Source organism: Oncorhynchus mykiss, chromosome 8, assembly GCF_057628025.1.
Source record: "Oncorhynchus mykiss isolate SJ-2025 chromosome 8, ASM5762802v1, whole genome shotgun sequence".
NCBI classification, from domain to species: Eukaryota; Metazoa; Chordata; class Actinopteri; order Salmoniformes; family Salmonidae; genus Oncorhynchus; species Oncorhynchus mykiss.
In genome coordinates, this window is record NC_143029.1 from 32,167,535 (window position 1) to 32,185,577 (window position 18,043).

The 18,043-nt window shown below is 45.0% G+C and overlaps 1 long non-coding RNA gene across 1 annotated transcript in view; it reads left to right on the plus strand.

The window, feature by feature from the left end:
* Positions 1–18,043, plus strand: part of LOC149981497 (uncharacterized) — a 213,243-nt gene that overhangs the window by 51,406 nt on the left and 143,794 nt on the right. The gene's annotated exons all lie outside the window — the stretch shown is intronic.

An 18,043-nucleotide genomic window follows, 5' to 3' on the forward strand; every position in this document is an offset into this window, starting at 1 on the left:
TTGCAGGAAGCTTGGCCCCAGTGATGTACTGGGCTGTATGCACTACCCTGGTGTTTAGTCCCAGGATCCTTAGCTTACTGATGAGCATCGTGGGCACTATGGTACGCTGAGTTGTAGGCAATGAACATCATTCTCACATAGGTGTTCCTTTTGTCCAGGTGGGAAAGAGCAGTGTGGAGTGCGATTGAGATTGCGTCGTCTGTGGATCTGTTGGGGCGGTATGCGAATATGAGTGGGTCTAGGGTTTCCGGGAGGATGCTGTTGATGTGAGCCATGACCAGCCTTTCAAAGCACTTCATGGCTACTGACGTGAGTGCTACGGGGCAGTAATCATTTAGGCAGGTTAACCTCGCTCCCTTTGGCACTATGGTGGTCTGCTTGAAACATTTAGGTATTACAGACTCAGTCAGGGAGAGGTTGAAAATGTCAGTGAAGAAACACAGTTGGGCAGAGCATTGTTTGAGTGCATGTCCTGGTAATCCATCTGGCCCTGTGGTTTTGTGAATGTTGACCTGTTTAAAGTTCTTGCTCACATCGGCTACCGAGAGGATTATCACAGTCATCCAGAACAGCTGGTGCTATCATGCATGCTTCAGTGTTGCTTGCCTCGAAGTGAGAATAAAAGGCATTTAGATCATTTGGTAGGCACGCATCACTGGGCAGCTCACATCTGGGTTTCCCTTTGTAGTCAGTCATAGTTTTCAAGCCCTGCCACATCCGATGAGCATCAGAGCCGGTATAGTAGGATTCAATCTTAATCCTGTATTGATGCTTTGCTTGTTTGATGGTTCATCTGAGGGCATAGCGGGATTTCTTATAGGCGTCCGGATTAGTGTCCCGCTTCTTGAAAGCGGCAGCTCTAGCCTTTAGCTCGATGTGGATGTTGCCTGTACTCCATGGCTTCTGGTTTGGATATGTACGTACAGTCACTGTGGGGACAACGTCGTCAATTCACTTATAGATGAAGCCGATGACTGAGGTGGTATACTCTTCAATGCCATTGGATGAATCACGGAACATATTCCAGTCTGTGCTAGCAAAACAGTCCTGTAGCGTAGCATCTGCATCATCTGACCACTTCCATATTGATCTAGTCACTGGTACTTCGTGCTTTAGTTTTTGATTGTAAGCAGGAATCAGCAGGATATAATTATGGTCAGATTTGCCAAATGGAGGGCGGTGGAGAGGTTTGTATACATCTCTGTGTGTGGAACAAAGGTGGTCTAGTTGTTTTTTCTCTGGTTGTACATGTGACATGCTCGTAAAAATGTGGTAAAACTGATTTAAATTTGCCTGCATTAAAGTCCCCTGCCAATAGGAGCGCTGCTTCTGGGTGAGCATTTTCTTGTTTGCTTATGGCTTTAGAGTTGGTTGAGTGCGGTCTTAGTGCCAGCATCGGTCTGTGGTGGTAAATAGATGGCTACGAATAATATAGATGAGAACTCTCTTGGTAGATAATGTGGTCTACAGCTTATCTACTTCAGGCGAGCAATACCTCGAGACTTCTTTAATATTAGACATCGCACACCAGCTGTTGTTGACAAAAAGACACACGCCCAACCCTCATCTTACCAGACGTAGCGTCTCTGTTCTGCCGGTGCAGAAAATTCCTCCAGCTCTATATTATCCATGTCGTCGTTCAGCCACGAATCAGTGAAACATATCTGGGACCAGATCTGGGACCAGTCCACAAGATGTGCATGAGGTGACAAGAGGTGGACCACACTGACCTGGTCAGGTCTGTGAAAAGTTCCACCACCTTGGGGGTCCTGAAGATCCAGTCAAGGAAAAGACTAGACAGTGATGGATTTCCTGTCCAAAGTCACCATGGGAACAAGTCTACAGGAACTAGAATCACATGGACGACTTCCCCCAGTTTCTATTTCTGATAAGTGAACAACTGTAGGATTTTAATTTGATCACTCTGTTGCAGGAAAACTGTCATACTTGATTTTCCCTTACGAGAAATGTATCAACCCGACAAAAATCTCCAACTATAATCCATATAATAATTCACACATCCTGTTGCTGCAGGATTCTTTTCCAGTTGTAGCAAACTGGCTCAGCTTAAGATCTGTAATCACTAATGTCAGGTTGGGTGAGCATCAAACTTAATCAAACGGTGACCAGAGTGCTTCAGTAAAGGGTAAACACGACAGGCTGGTTCCTGGTGCAAGTGCTGTGTCATTTGGCTTGTATTTTGCTAACAAAGGTGAAGTTGCAAGACACTTCATAAACACTGTATGAGCAGACTCTTTGGATACCTACACTATATACAAATCTTGATGTTATTGATAAATCCATTTGATAAAAACGTGTGGGAGTGATATTCTTTCACATGAGGCACTGCCTTACATGGAGTGAATAGAGAAAATAACACATTGGGCTAATTCACGAAAGCTGTCAGTTCTTTCTACAGCCTAGAGTTTAATAAAATATTATCGTTCTGCAACTTATTTTCCCAAAGAAGTGTAGAAAAATAATTGCTGATATCCTTCATGTGACTTTTATTTGTCATATTCTGAATAACAAAGCACTGCCACCTTCTGGAGGGATAGCTAGCATAGCCAGGAAACTGGATCAAAGACAGTGAAGTCCAGATGTGAGAAATAGTTTTGCCGGCATCTGATCTATATTAGCTGATTCATCTCAGACAAATCTGTTTACACCTGACAGAGACCCTTTAGTCTGATATGGTATCAAAATCTCATCCATATGAAGCTCACAGCAGCAACCAGATTACAGCAGGAAGAACCCAATCTGCTCCTAGACGTCAAAGGGTCATTCATATAAGTGGGAAATGATTTTACCTGATACTGATGTAAAACCGAGTGAGACCAGTAGAAAACATCTGTCATAGAGCCATCATGGAGGGCACATGTGATAATTGGAGTTAGCCGAGTCTCATCCACCATGTCAGAAACCAGTAATGAGCAGAGGACTGGGCCATCAATCTCCTTTGCAGGTTAAACAGGGGATTGGAGCCCAGATTAATCAGAGGAAGAGCCAAAGGCAAGCGGCTGCTACAGAGAACATCTCTCTCCCTCACCTGAGTTCTAATGTTCTAAATGAGAAGACGCGAATTTAGCTTCTATTTTAACGAGACAACAAATGTGCTCCTTTACTTTATGGGTATATTCGTACCTCTTCTTTCTGAATTGTTTCAGGCACTTGAGCAGCTTCATAGCATGCTGTTTTCATTGGAAGCTACATTCTGTAATTAAACCTCTTGAACCTGTCTTGGAATCTATTCATTATCGCCTACTATGGTCCGCCTGTACCAGTTCTTGGCACTGCCAATGGGACAGCTCAATACCAGTTACCATGGTGACAATGGCATGAGTATAGGGAAACTGTCCTGAATGATGGGGTTGCCACAGGTGCTTGGGTGGCTTACCCATAAGAAGGAAAACTCAACAATATAATTGAAATAATTTTTCAGTGTTAGGCTATGGAAAAATCCATCAAGGTCAATCGAATTATGTTATGTTTGGATGTGATATTGGTAACACTATGGAAACCATATTACTCTATCACATTACTCTGAGAAAGCGTTGATATTATGAAATATCTTGCTATTGCATGAATGAGAAAAAGTGACACATTGGGCATGACACACTTATGTAAATGATCAATGTGCATTGCTTTGGTGTTGTTGTTTTGGGTTCATTTGACAGATACCTTCTGTTGACTTTCAGTTCAATGGCCAATCCGCTCTCAAGCATCTCTTAGCAGGGGACACAACCACATCTATCACGCTTAAGTGGATCTGCCTTTCATCCATCTAGCAGTTTTACCTCCAAATCATATTTGCACTGTATGACAAGAAGTGGGCTGATTTATTAAAAACATTTACATTTGGATTTGTCACCCTAGCTGAATTCAATTGTGATATGCAGTGGGGCAAAAAAGTATTTGGTCAGCCACCAATTGTGCAAGTTCTCCCACTTAAAAAGATGAGAGAGGCCTGTAATTTTCATCATAGGTACACTTCAACTATGACAGACAAAATTAGGATAAAAAATCCTGAAAATCACGTTGTAGGATTCTTTATGAATTTATTTGCAAATTATGGTGGAAAATAAGTATTTGGTCACCTACAAACAAGCAAGATTTCTGGCTCTCACAGACCTGTAACTCCTCTGTCCTCCACTCGTTACCTGTATAAATGGCACCTGTTTGAACTTGTTATCAGTATAAAAGACACCTGTCCACAACCTCAAACAGTCACACTCCAAACTCCACTATGGCCAAGACCAAAGAGCTGTCAAAGGACACTAGAAACAAAATTGTAGACCTGCACCAGGCTGGGAAGACTGAATCTGCAATAGGTAAGCAGCTTGGTTTGAAGAAATCAACTGTGGGAGCAATTATTAGGAAATGGAAGACATACAAGACCACTGATAATCTCCCTCAATCTAGGGCTCCACGCAAGATCTCACCCCGTGGGGTCAAAATGATCACAAGAACGGTGAGCAAAAATCCCAGAACCACACGGGGGGACCTAGTGAATAACCTGCAGAGAGCTGGGACCAAAGTAACAAAGCCTACCATCAGTAACACACTACGCCGCCAGGGACTCAAATCCTGCCATGCCAGACGTGTCCCCCTGCTTAAGCCAGTACATGTCCAGGCCCATCTGAAGTTTGCTAGAGAGCATTTGGATGATCCAGAAGAAGATTGGGAGAATGTCATAAGGTCAGATGAAACCAAAATATAACTTTTTGGTAAAAACTCAACTCGTCGTGTTTGGAGGACAAAGAATGCTGAGTTGCATCCAAAGAACACCATACCAACTGTGAATCATGGGGGTGAAAACATCATGCTTTGGGGCTGTTTTTCTGTTTTTCTGCAAAGATACGTGTAAATGAAAGAATAAATGGGGCCAAGTAGTGTGAGATTTTTAGTGAAAGCCTCCTTCCATCAGCAAGGGCATTGAAGATGAAACGTGGCTGGGTCTTTCAGCATGACAATGATCCCATATACACCGCCCGGGCAACGAAGGAGTGGCTTCGTAAGAAGCATTTCAAGGTCCTGGAGTGGCCTATCCAGTCTCCAGATCTCAACCCCATAGAAAATCTTTGGAGGGAGTTGAAAGTCCGTGTTGCCCAGCAACAGCCCCAAAACATCACTGCTCTAGAGGAGATCTACATGGAGGAATGGGCCAAAATACCAGCAACAGTGTGCGAAAACCTTGTGAAGACTTAGAGAAAACGTTTGACCTCTGTCATTGCCAACAAAGGGTATATAACAAAGTATTGAGATAAACTTTTGTTATTGACCAAATACTTATTTTCCACCATAATTTGCAAATAAATTCATTAAAAATCCTACAATGTGATTTTCTGTATTTTTTTTCCTCATTTTGTCTGTCATAGTTGAAGTGTACCTATGATGAAAATTACAGGCCTCTCTCATCTTTTCTTTTTAAGTGGGAAAACTTGCACAATTGGTGGCTGACCAAATACTTTTTTGCCCCACTGTAGAGTATACACTGAATGTTACAAACATTAAGAACACCTTCCTAGTATTGGCTTAAAAATCCTTCCTTAACCTGTTTCAGCCATTTCATTTATACTGATCGAAGTGGATTTAACAAGTACCATCATTAAGGGATCAAAGCTTCCACCTGTATTAATCTGGTCAGTCTATGTCATGGAAAGAGTAGGTGTTTATAATGTTTTGTACACTCAGTGTAAGACATTATTTAATGGGCTAGGGGTGTGTTGAGTTACATGATTGGACATGGGATTTCTACCATAGTACATAGTGGCACATCAGGTAATTAATCAAAATCACATTGAGAAAATGGGAACATTACGGACATTACGGAAATAGTGCAAAGTGCAAATATTGTGAGGTCTAGATTACTTCCTACTGTATATTCAGGAATATGTATTTTTTGGTAAATTGTGTTGCCCAGTAGAGGGCTTAATGGCATTTCACAATTGAATGCACTTTCATTGATGCAATAAGGTGAGGAAAGCAGCATGTACTGTATCTAGCCATGGATTCTGGCATGTTGCCTTGTGTGGAAATATGACCACTGGGGTTTCTAGGATTGCTCTCACACACAAAAAGTGCTGTGCCTATGAGGACAGTAAAAAAAGAATGGGAACCAACATGATATCAGAGGAAAACGTAATCTTGTCATGTTTTTTGCAAATGTCAATTGGCTATGCTCCCAGCAGGCTTTGCAGGGCCAATGGGACAATATCAACATCAAGCGCTTGACACTATGCTAATACATTGCATTCAATGGGAAAAGACGAGTGTCACAGGGTTGACACTTACGTCAATACATTTGCAGTCAATGGGAAAAATTCAGTGTCAAACAACTAACGCTAATGTCAATACATTGCATTCAATGGAGAAAAAAAAGCTGTCAATTAGGATTGTGACGGTCATGAAATTTTGTCACAAGCTGCTGATGCATGCATTTGGAACATCGACATTTTAACAAGTCGAATAAATCAATTTAATATACACCATAACAATAAATCCCTTATTTATTTTAGGTAGGTCTAAAGAAACATTATGTTATGAAGAAAATGTATTTTAGATTAACAGAATGCAGCATGCCATAGGCTGTACTGTAGGCTTGCTCATTTAGCAGACAAGATATGCTTATACGTCCTGTGTCATTATTTTATATTATATGATTTTATTTTTGTGGTAATTTCTTACCCTTTTTCTCCCCAATTTTCATGATTACGATCTTGTCTCATCGCTCCAAATCCCCAATGGGCTCGGGAGAGGCAAAGGTCGAGTAATGCGTCCTCTGAAACATGACCCGCCAAACCCCGCTTCTTAACACCCTCTCGCTTAAACCGGAAGCCAGCTGCACCAATGTGTTGGAGGAAACACTGTTTAACTGGTGACCTTTGTCAGCCTGCAGGCGCCCGGCCAACCACAAGGAGTCGCTAGAAACCAATGAGCCAAGTGAGCTCTCACCTCTGATCTAAGTGAGCTCTCACCTCTGATCATGCTGTGCTCTCTATGTGTCAACCAGTTCAGATGTGGGAGGGGTTCACCAACACAGCTGATATACTGTAACCTAGAGGATTTTGGGAGAAGGGGGAGGGGGAGGAAGAGACTGTTATTTTTTTTATATATTTTTTTATTTAACCTTTTTTTAACCAGGTATGCTAGTTGAGAACAAGTTCTCATTTTCAACTGCGACCTGGCCAATATAAAGCATAGCAATTCGACACATACAACAACACAGAGTTACACATGGAATAAACAAAACATAAAAACAAAAAGTCTATATACAGTGAGTGCAAATGAGGTAAGATAAGGGAGTTAAGGCAATAAATAGGCTATGGTGGCAAAGTAATTACAATATAGCAATTAAACACTGGAATGGTAGGACTACCTGACATGATGACTCCTTGCTGTCCCCAGTCCACCTGACCGTGCTGCTGCTCCAGTTTCAACTGTTCTGCCTTATTATTATTCGACCATGCTGGTCATTTATGAACATTTGAACATCTTGGCCATGTTCTGTTATAATCTCCACCCGGCACAGCCAGAAGAGGACTGGCCACCCCACATAGCCTGGTTCCTCTCTAGGTTTCTTCCTTGGTTTTGGCCTTTCTAGGGACTTTTTCTTAGCCACTGTGCTTCTACACCTGCATTGCTTGCTGTTTGGGGTTTTAGGCTGGGTTTCTGTATAGCACTTTGAGATATCAGCTGATGTACGAAGGGGTATATAAATACATTTGATTTGATTTGATTTGAATGGTAGATGTGCAGAAGATGAATGTGCAAGTAGAGATACTGGGGTGGAACGGAGCAAATAAATAAATAAATACAGTATGGGGATGAGGTAGGTAGATAGATGGTCTGTTTACAGATGGGCTACGTACAGGTGCAGTGATCTGTGAGCTGCTCTGACAGCTGGCGCTTAAAGCTAGTGAGGGAGATATGAGTCTCCAGCTTCAGAGATTTTTGCAGTTCGTTCCAGTCATTGGCAGCAGAGAACTGGAAGGAAAGAGCTTTACCTAGCAGAGGGCCTAGCAGAGGGGCTTTACCTAGCAGAGACTTGTAGATAACCTGTAGCCAGTGGGTTTGGCGACGAGTATGATGCGAGGGCCAACCAACGAGAGCGTACAGGTCGCAATATTATGTAGTGTATGGGGCTTTGGTGACAAAACGGACGGCACTGTGATAGACTGCATCCAATTTGTTGAGTAGAGTGTTGGAGGCTATTTTATAGATAACATCACCGAAGTCGAGGATCGGTAGGATGGTCAGTTTTACAAAGGTATGTTTGGCAGCATGAGTGAAGAATGCTTTGTTGCGATGTAGGAAGCTGATTCTAGATTAGGATAGATATAGGTCTGTAGCAGTTTGGGTCTAGAGTGTCACCCCCTTTGAAAAGAGGAAGATGACCGAGGAAGCTTTCCAATCTTTGGGAATCTCAGATGATACGAAAGAGAGGTTAAACAGGCAAGTAATATGGGTGGCAACAATTTTGGCAGATAATTTTAGAAAGAGAGGGTCCAGATTGTCTAGCCCGGCTGATTTGTAGGAGTAAAGATTTTGCAGCTCTTTCAGAACATCAGCTATCTGGATTTGGGTGAAGAAGAAATGGTGGGGGCTTTGGCGGATTGCTGTGGAGGGTGCCGGGCAGTTGACCTGGGTAGGGGTAGCCAGGTGGAAAGCATAACCAGTCGTAGAGAAATGCTTGTTGAAATTCTCAATTATAGTGGATTTATTGGTGGTGACAGTATTTTCTAGCCTGAGAGCCGTGGGCAGCTGGGAGGAGGTGCTCTCATTCTCCATTGACTTTACATTGTCCTAGAACTTTTTGGAGTTAGTACTACAGGATTCAAATTTCTGTTTGAAAATGCTAGCCTTAGCTTTCCTAACTGCCTGTGTATATTTGTTCCTAACTTCCCTGAACAGTTGCATATCACAGGGGCTATTCGATGCTAATGCAGAACGCCACAGGATGTTTTTGTGTTGGTCAAGGGCAGACAAGTCTTGAGTGAACCAAGGACTATATCTATTCCTAGTTCTAAATCTTTTGAATGGGGCATGCTTATTTAAGATGGTGAGGAAGGCACTTTTAAAGATAGCCAGGCATCATCTACTGACGGGATGAGGTCAATGTCATTCCATGATATCCCGGCCAGGTCGATTAGAAAAGGCTGCTCGCAGAAGTGTTTTAGGGAGCGTTTGACAGTGATGATGGGTGGTCGTTTGGTCGCAGACCCATTACGGATGCAGGCAATGAGGCAGTGATCGCTGAGATCTTGAGTGAAAACAGCAGAGGTGTATTTGGAGGGCGAGTTAGTTAGGATGACATCTATGAGGGTGCCCGTGTTTACGGATTTGGAGTTGTACCTGGTAGGTTCATTGATAATTTGTGTGAGATTGAGGGTATCAAGCTTGAATTGTAGGATGGCTGGGGTGTTAAGCATGTCCCAGTATAGGTCACCGAGTAGCACAAGCTCAAAAGATAGATGGGGGGCAATCAATTCACATATGCTATCGAGGCACAGCTGGGGGCAGAGGGAGGTCTATAGCAAGCGGCAACAGTGAGAGACTTGATTCTGGAAAGGTGAAGTTTTAGAAGTAGAAGCTCAAATTTTTTGGGTACAGACTTGTTCTGTTATAGTTAGCAATGGAGATTTCAGGGTTTTTGGTGGTTTTCCTAAGCCAGGATTCAGACATGGCTAAGACATCCGGGTTGACAGAGTGTGGTAAAGCAGTGAGTAAAACAAACTTAGGGAGTAGGCTTCTAATGTTAACATGCATGAAACCAAGGCTTTTACGGTTACAGAAGTCAACAAATGAGAGCACCTGGGGAGTGAGAGTGGAGCTAGGCACTGCAGGACCTGGATTAAACTCTACATTACCAGAGGAACAGAGGAGAAGTAGGATAAGGGTACTGCAAAATAATATACGAACTGGCCGTCTAGCACGTTCGGAACAGAGAGTAAAAGGAGCAGGTTTCTGGGCATAATAGCATAGATTCAAGGCATAGTGTACAGACAAAGGCAAGGTAGGATGTGAGTACATTGGAGGTAAACCTAGGCATTGAGTAATGATGAGAGAGATGTAGTCTCTAGAGACGTTTAAACCAGGTGATGTCATCGCATATGCAGGAGGTGGAACAACATGGTTGGTTAAGGCATATTGAGCAGGGCTAGAGGCTCTACAGTGAAGCGCCGACAGAGATGGCCGCCTCGCTTCACGTTCCTAGGAAACTATGCAGTTTTTTGTTTTTTTTACGTGTTATTCCTTACATTAGTACCCCAGGTCATCTTAGGTTTCATTACATACAGGACTGGGATATGTTTCGTATTGCGTCAGATAACAACATTGACGAATACGCTGATTCGGTGTGCGAGTTCATTAGAACGTGCGTTGAAGATGCCGTTCCCATAGCAGCGATTAAAACATTCCCTAACCAGAAACCGTGGATTGATGGCAGCATTCGCGTGAAACTGAAAGCTCGAACCACTGCTTTTAATCAAGGCAAGGTGACTGGTAACATGACCGGATACAAACAGTGCAGCTATTCCCTCCACAAGGCTATCAAACAAGCTAAGCGTCAGTATAGAGACAAAGTAGAATCTCAATTCAACGGCTCAGACACAAGAGGTATGTGGCAGGGTCTACAGTCAATCACGGACTACAAGAAGATAACCAGCCCAGTCACGGACCAGGATGTCTTGCTCCCAGGCAGACTAAATAACTTTTTTGCCCGCTTTGAGGACAATACAGTGCCACTGACACGGCCTGCAACGAAAACATGCGGACTCTCCTTCACTGCAGCCGAGGTGAGTAAAACATTTAAACGTGTTAACCCTTGCAAGCCTGCAGGCCCAGACGGCATCCCCAGCCACGCCCTCAGAGCATGCGCAGACCAGCTGGCCGGTGTGTTTACGGACATATTCAATCAATCCCTATACCAGTCTGCTGTTCCCACATGCTTCAAGAGTGCCACCATTGTTCCTGTTCCCAAGAAAGCTGAGGTAACTGAGCTAAACGACTACCGCCCCGTAGCACTCACTTCCGTCATCATGAAGTGCTTTGAGAGACTAGTCAAGGACCATATCCCCTCCACCCTACCTGACACCCTAGACCCACTCCAATTTGCTTACCGCCCAAATAGGTCCACAGACGATGCAATCTCAACCACACTGCACACTGCCCTAACCCATCTGGACAAGAGGAATACCTATGTGAGAATGCTGTTCATCGACTACAGCTCGGCATTCAACACCATAGTACCCTCCAAGCTCGTCATCAAGCTCGAGACCCTGGGTCTCGACCCCGCCCTGTGCAACTGGGTACTGGACTTCCTGACGGGCCGCCCCCAGGTGGTGAGGGTAGGCAACAACATCTCCACCCCGCTGATCCTCAACACTGGGGCCCCACAAGGGTGCGTTCTGAGCCCTCTCCTGTACTCCCTGTTCACCCACGACTGCGTGGCCACGCACGCCTCCAACTCAATCATCAAGTTTGCGGACGACACAACAGTGGTAGGCTTGATTACCAACAACGACGAGACGGCCTACAGGGAGGAGGTGAGGGCCCTCGGAGTGTGGTGTCAGGAAAATAACCTCACACTCAACGTCAACAAAACTAAGGAGATGATTGTGGACTTCAGGAAACAGCAGAGGGAACACCCCCCTATCCACATCGATGGAACAGTGGTGGAGAGGGTAGTAAGTTTTAAGTTCCTCGGCATACACATCACAGACAAACTGAATTGGTCCACTCACACAGACAGCATCGTGAAGAAGGCGCAGCAGCGCCTCTTCAACCTCAGGAGGCTGAAGAAATTCGGCTTGTCACCAAAAGCACTCGCAAACTTCTACAGATGCACAATCGAGAGCATCCTGGCGGGCTGTATCACCGCCTGGTACGGCAACTGCTCCACCCACAACCGTAAGGCTCTCCAGAGGGTAGTGAGGTCTGCACAACGCATCACCGGGGGCAAACTACCTGCCCTCCAGGACACCTACACCACCCGATGCCACAGGAAGGCCATAAAGATCATCAAGGACAACAACCACCCGAGCCACTGCCTGTTCACCCCGCTATCATCCAGAAGGCGAGGTCAGTACAGGTGCATCAAAGCTGGGACCGAGAGACTGAAAAACAGCTTCTATCTCAAGGCCATCAGACTGTTAAACAGCCACCACTAACATTGAGTGGCTGCTGCCAACACACTGACTCAACTCCAGCCACTTTAATAATGGGAATTGATGGGAAATGATGTAAAATATATCACTAGCCACTTTAAACAATGCTACCTAATATAATATGTTTACATACCCTACATTATTCATCTCATATGTATACGTATATACTGTACTCTATATCATCGACTGTATCCTTATGTAATACATGTATCACTAGCCACTTTAACTATGCCACTTTGTTTACATACTCATCTCATATGTATATACTGTACTCGATACCATCTACTGTATCTTGCCTATGCTGCTCTGTACCATCACTCATCCATATATCTTTATGTACATATTCTTTATCCCCTTACACTGTGTATAAGACAGTAGTTTTGGAATTGTTAGTTAGATTACTTGTTGGTTATTACTGCATTGTCGGAACTAGAAGCACAAGCATTTCGCTACACTCGCATTAACATCTGCTAACCATGTGTATGTGACAAATAAAATTTGATTTGATTTGATTTTGATTTGATTTGAAATAAGACAGTAATCACTAACCAGGACAGTAATGACGGGGCATATTGAAATATGGGTCCAGTGAGTGGTTGGGCTGACTGGGGACATGGCGAACAGTTAGTAGGCCGGGGCTAAACAAGCTAGCAGTTAGCAGACCGGGTTAGCAAGCAAGCAGTTAGTAGGGGCTATCAGTTAGCAGACCGGGGCAGGCAAGCTAGCAATTAGCAGACCGGGGCAGGCAAGCTAGCAGTTAGCAGACCTGGGCTAGCAAGTTAGCCTATGGGGGACGTCGCGATGGGGGTAAGTCTCTTTTTGCCTCTTTGTGCAGTGACGTCGATAGACTAGTCATGGAATTAGTAGGGTTCCAAGTAGCTCTAGGTAGCTAGCAGGCCTAGCAGGTTAGCAGAATGGGCCTTCAGCGCATGTCGCGCCTGAGGGGGCTGTTGGAATCCTCGGGCAGATTATTTCGGTATTCCAGTTGTAGAGGATTGGCTGGGTTCCGTGTCCCGTACCAGCAGTAGAGGGGGTCTGGATATTGTAGCCCAGGAGTGAGCCGGGAGAGTTGGTGCCAGTTGTGGAATGGAAACGTTAGCCATTATTATTATTAATAATTATTATTGATTATTACCTAAATAAGGTAGTTAAAGAGAGTGTTCAACAGGAATCTGTGTGTGACCTCACCTGGTGTCCACTCTAAGTGGCTGCAGAGTACTTTATAATGTTAAACATGCACTGTAAGGACCGACGCTGGAGTCGAGAAGCAGGTTCGGGGAGTAGAACATTTAATGAGGAACAGACAAAGAACAATACTGGAACAGCGCCAGCACACGGATACACAATGACAAACGACAATCAATGCAGCAGCGGGGAACAGAGCTGAGGAACTAACAAATATGAACAGATGATTGAGTCCAGGTGAGTCCAATAGTTCGCTGATGCGCGTGATGAGGGAATGCAGGTGTGCGTTATCATGTTGGCAGGAGTGCGTAATGCTGGGGAGCCTGGCGCCTTCAAGCGCCAGTGGGGAAGAGCGGGAGCAGGCGTGACATGCACAGACAGACAAACGAGGACTAACAATATAGTGTAGTTAAATAAATAGAAAGAATTAAGTGTCTTACTATTCTTCATGGTTGGTCCTCTTGCCTATTATTTGAAGGTGGAAGGAGCCACAGTTACATACCTGAGCTTGCTTGCTGCACAACACAATCCATCAATCAGATTGAGTCACAAGTTCGTAGGTATGGGTTATGGGGTGTCTAATTGTTCAAAAAAAATTCTAAATGGGTGATTCTTAAAAGAGCCTGTTAGGTTTTTGTACAGACATCAATCACCCTTACCTGAACAGCACCAAAGTGAGAGAAACTGGGAATTTAATAACTGCAGTTGACATAGCTAAGTACAAGGAAAAATACTCTTATTGCAATGTGAATGGCTCTTAAAAGAGCCTTTGATTGTGCATAGTGTAGTCTATGGTGTTGCAAGGGAACAGCACCCTCTTCGAAGAAGTAGGAGGTGAAGATCTTCCGCACACGGATTGCCTCCCATGTTGGTTATTGACCCCCATCCTTGCAGCATCCTGCAGAGCAGCAGACCTCTCCTCTGGCACACGGCGGCGAGCTGCAGAGCCCCTACTGGTCCTCCTGTCCAGCCTCATGAAGTTATGCAGGACATTATGGGATGTTGGACGGCAGGTAAGCTAGCAGTTAAATGCGTTGGGCCAGTAATCAAATGTTGCTGGTTCAAATCCAAGAGCCGACAAGGTGAAACATTTGTCGATGTGCCCTTGAGCAAGGCATGTAACCCTAATTGCTCCTGTAAGTAACCCTGGAAAAGAGCATTTGCTAAATTACTAATATTTACATTTATTAAACTCGGGCAGACAGAAGTGTCAAGTCAATGAAAAACATTTTGACCAATATGCCCTTCAGAATTCATTCTAACAACGCTTCAAGAACTGTCCAATGAAGGTCAAAAATGCTTTTGGGTTGAATGACTTCAAATGTCATATGCTGGGTCATGACAGTCTGGCTGACATGAGCTCTCAAAGTTTTCCTGACTTGAGAGTCTGGAACGTCTGCCTTGATGTGACGGCACAAAGCATCAATAATGAAGGGGCTGTGCCCTCAGACTTCAAAGCGGCACATACGCTGGATGTATATCCCCGTTTCATATTGAATGAATCATGATCAGCGCTTTTTTTCTTCCAGCCAGCCCTTCTGGGATGAGCAAACACACACAGTAGCTAGCTAGCACAAACCTTCAGAGTTCGGACATTGTTTGCCGCTAACGTGCATACACTCTCCCAATCATCACACACATTTGTTATAATGTTATAATAACCCTTCTACACTAAAACAAGTGACATATTAGACAGCTGCAAACTGTTAAACGTTATGATCTTGTGGCTAGCAAGTAGAAACTAACGTTAGCTAGAATAAGCTATCATTTCTCAGCCCACAGAAAGCCAGCCAGCTATTAATTTTAATTAGCTTGCTATCAACTCGAAATCGGCAAGCTAATCAAATGTATGTTTTAGTTATACATTAGCTAGTTCGCTACTTATAGGCTGAGCATTTCCCTATCCCAGTTATTAATTTTCTTTCGTGGATGTCCTCTTGCTACTACTGCAATACCCAGTTTTACCAAGCCTAACTTTGGCTTTGCTTGGCTAGTGGGGCTTAGCAAATTCACGAGGAAAGGTGGGGGGTGTTGCTCATGCAAATAGTGTGCACATGAGAACCAATCAAAAAGTTGTTCAAAGTCGCTCAACATTTTTGCTAACCTCACCTTTTACAAGCTTGAGTTACCAGACCAGTGAGTGACAGCTCGCTGTGTGGTCAAGTGGGTTGTGCGTCAGCCAGGCTAATGACGGTCCCCCAGTCACATGTCAAATTTGGGAAGGTTCAACATTTTTAACCATTAGAAAAACTCCCCCTTTTACCCCCAATTAAGTCAATTCCTGTCATCGCAGGAAGCTGAAATGTACAGCCTCCTGAGGACACTTTAACAATGCCCTGAGTATAGGGTACAAGGTAAAGGTAAAGGTGAGTCAAGGCAGGCAAAGAGTCGTAATCCAAATCAGAGTCAGGCAGGTACAGGGTCAGGACAGGCAGAAATGTCAGAATTGGAAAAACTAGGAAAAACTCACACTAGAGCACAGGAAACACAGGAACATGCTGGTAGGACTTGACGGGAGAAGATGAACTGGCGACAGACAAACAGAAAGCGCAGATATAAATACACAGGGGATAATGGGGGTGAGATGGGAGACACCTGGTGGGGGGTGGAAACAAGCACAACGACAAGTGAAATAGATACAAAAGGCTGTCAGACAGAGGTTTAATCCTAGACACATGAAAAGTAGGAATGTATACGGAGGGTGCGGGGCAACAGAAGACGAACAGCAGACGGGCTAAAGATTTTAGAGATGGAGAAAGGTTCAAGGAAATGGGGGGGGGAAATTTACGGGACTCCACCCGGAGGGGCATGTCCCGAGTGGAAAGCCATACCTTCTGCCTGAGCCGATAGCGGGGAGCAGGGGTCTGTTGGAGTTCCTCCTGTCACTGATAACTTGATGTGGTCTTCAGAAGAGCGGCCCAAGCTTTCTTCCAGGTTGTGGTGACAGCGCCGGACAAACATCTGAGCAAAGGGTATGCAGAATTCTTCCTTAGTGAAGGGCTGAAGGGCTGATATTCCAAAGAACACTCGAAGGGTGAGAGAACAGTGGTCGAGCAGGGAAGGGTGTTACGGGTTTATTCCACCCACACGAGTTGCTGGCTCCAGATGGTGGGGTTGGCGGAGACGAGGCAATGAAGAGCCGTCTCCAGGTCCTGCTTGGCTCGCTCTGATTGGCTGTTAGATTGGGGGTGAAAACCAGAGGATAGGCTGGCCGATGACCCAATGAGGGTGCTGAACACCTTCCAGAAATGGGATGAGAACTGAGAACCACGATCGGAGACCATGTCGACTGGAAGTCCATGGATCCGGAAGACGTGCTGCACCATGAGCTGAGCTGTCTCCTTAGCTGAGGGGAACTTGGGAAGGGGAATAAAATGGGCGGCTTTAAAAAACCTATCCACCACTGTTAGGATAATGGTGATGCCATCTGACGGAGAAATACTTGTAACACATTCCAGGGATATATGGGATCAGGGGAGGTGTGGAACAGGAAGTTGTTGAAGAAGGCCAGCCGGAGCTTGCCGCGGAGTCTTATTTTGTGCACACACAGTGCAGGCGATGACGAATGCAGAGACATCAGGAACACAAGCATTGTGGGATGAAAGCCAGGATCCAACAGGAGCCTGGATGGCAGGTCAGTCTCAAGGAATGTTCCCATTCCAGGACCGGGGAACGAGCAGAGTTCGGGACAAACATCTGCGCCTTACGGACCAGGCTCTCTATACCCCAGACGAGTGCAGCCGCTAGGCAGGGGGTAGGGAGGATGGTCTCGGGGTCAGACGGAGTAGCAGCGGGGCTATACAAATGTGAGATTGCGTCAGGCTTCACAATCTTGGACCCCGGGCGGTAGGAGGTGGTGAAATTGAAACGTGTATAATACAGGGCCCAATGAGCCTGCCTAGAGTTGAGACGCTTGGCAGTGCGGAGATATTCCAGGTTCCACACTAAGGATGCGTATTCTGCCCCCTCCAAACAGTGCCTCCACTACAATGCCATCTTGACGGTGAGGAGTTTCCCACATCATAGTTCCTCTCAGCAGGGGTAAGACGATGGGAGAGAAAAGCGCAGGGGTGCAGCGTTTGAAGTTAGAAAATCCCAGAAAGCGTTGCAGCTGCACTCGATGTGGGTTGAGGCCAATCCACCACCTCTCTCACCTTGTCTGGATCCATCCATATATGTTCAGCAGCGATGATGTTTCAAAGGAAGGAGATGGTGGAGCGATGGAATTCACACTTCTCTGCTTTAACAAAAAGCTGGTTATTGTGGAGACGCTGAAGGACCTGTCAGACGTGGAGGACATGCTCTTGAGCTTAACAGGAAAATACAAGGATGTCATCGAGGTAGACAAACCGGTTCAGCATGTTCCAGAGCACATCGTTGACCAGGGCTTGGAACACAGTTGGAGCATTGGTCAGTTCGAATGGCATAACCAAGTACTCATAGTGCATGCTAGCCATGTTAAAAGCTGTCTTCCACTCATCTCCTTCCCGTATCCAAACCAGAAGGTAGGCATTCTGAAGGTCCAACTTTGAGAAGATGGTCTCTCCCTGAAAAGGTTAGAATGCCGAATAGATGAGTGGTAGAGGGTAACAATTTTTAACCGTGATGCCATTTAGGCCCCGGCAGTCGATACACAGGCGCAGGGTTTGGTCCTTCTTCTACACAAAGAAGAACCCTGTGCCAACGGGAGA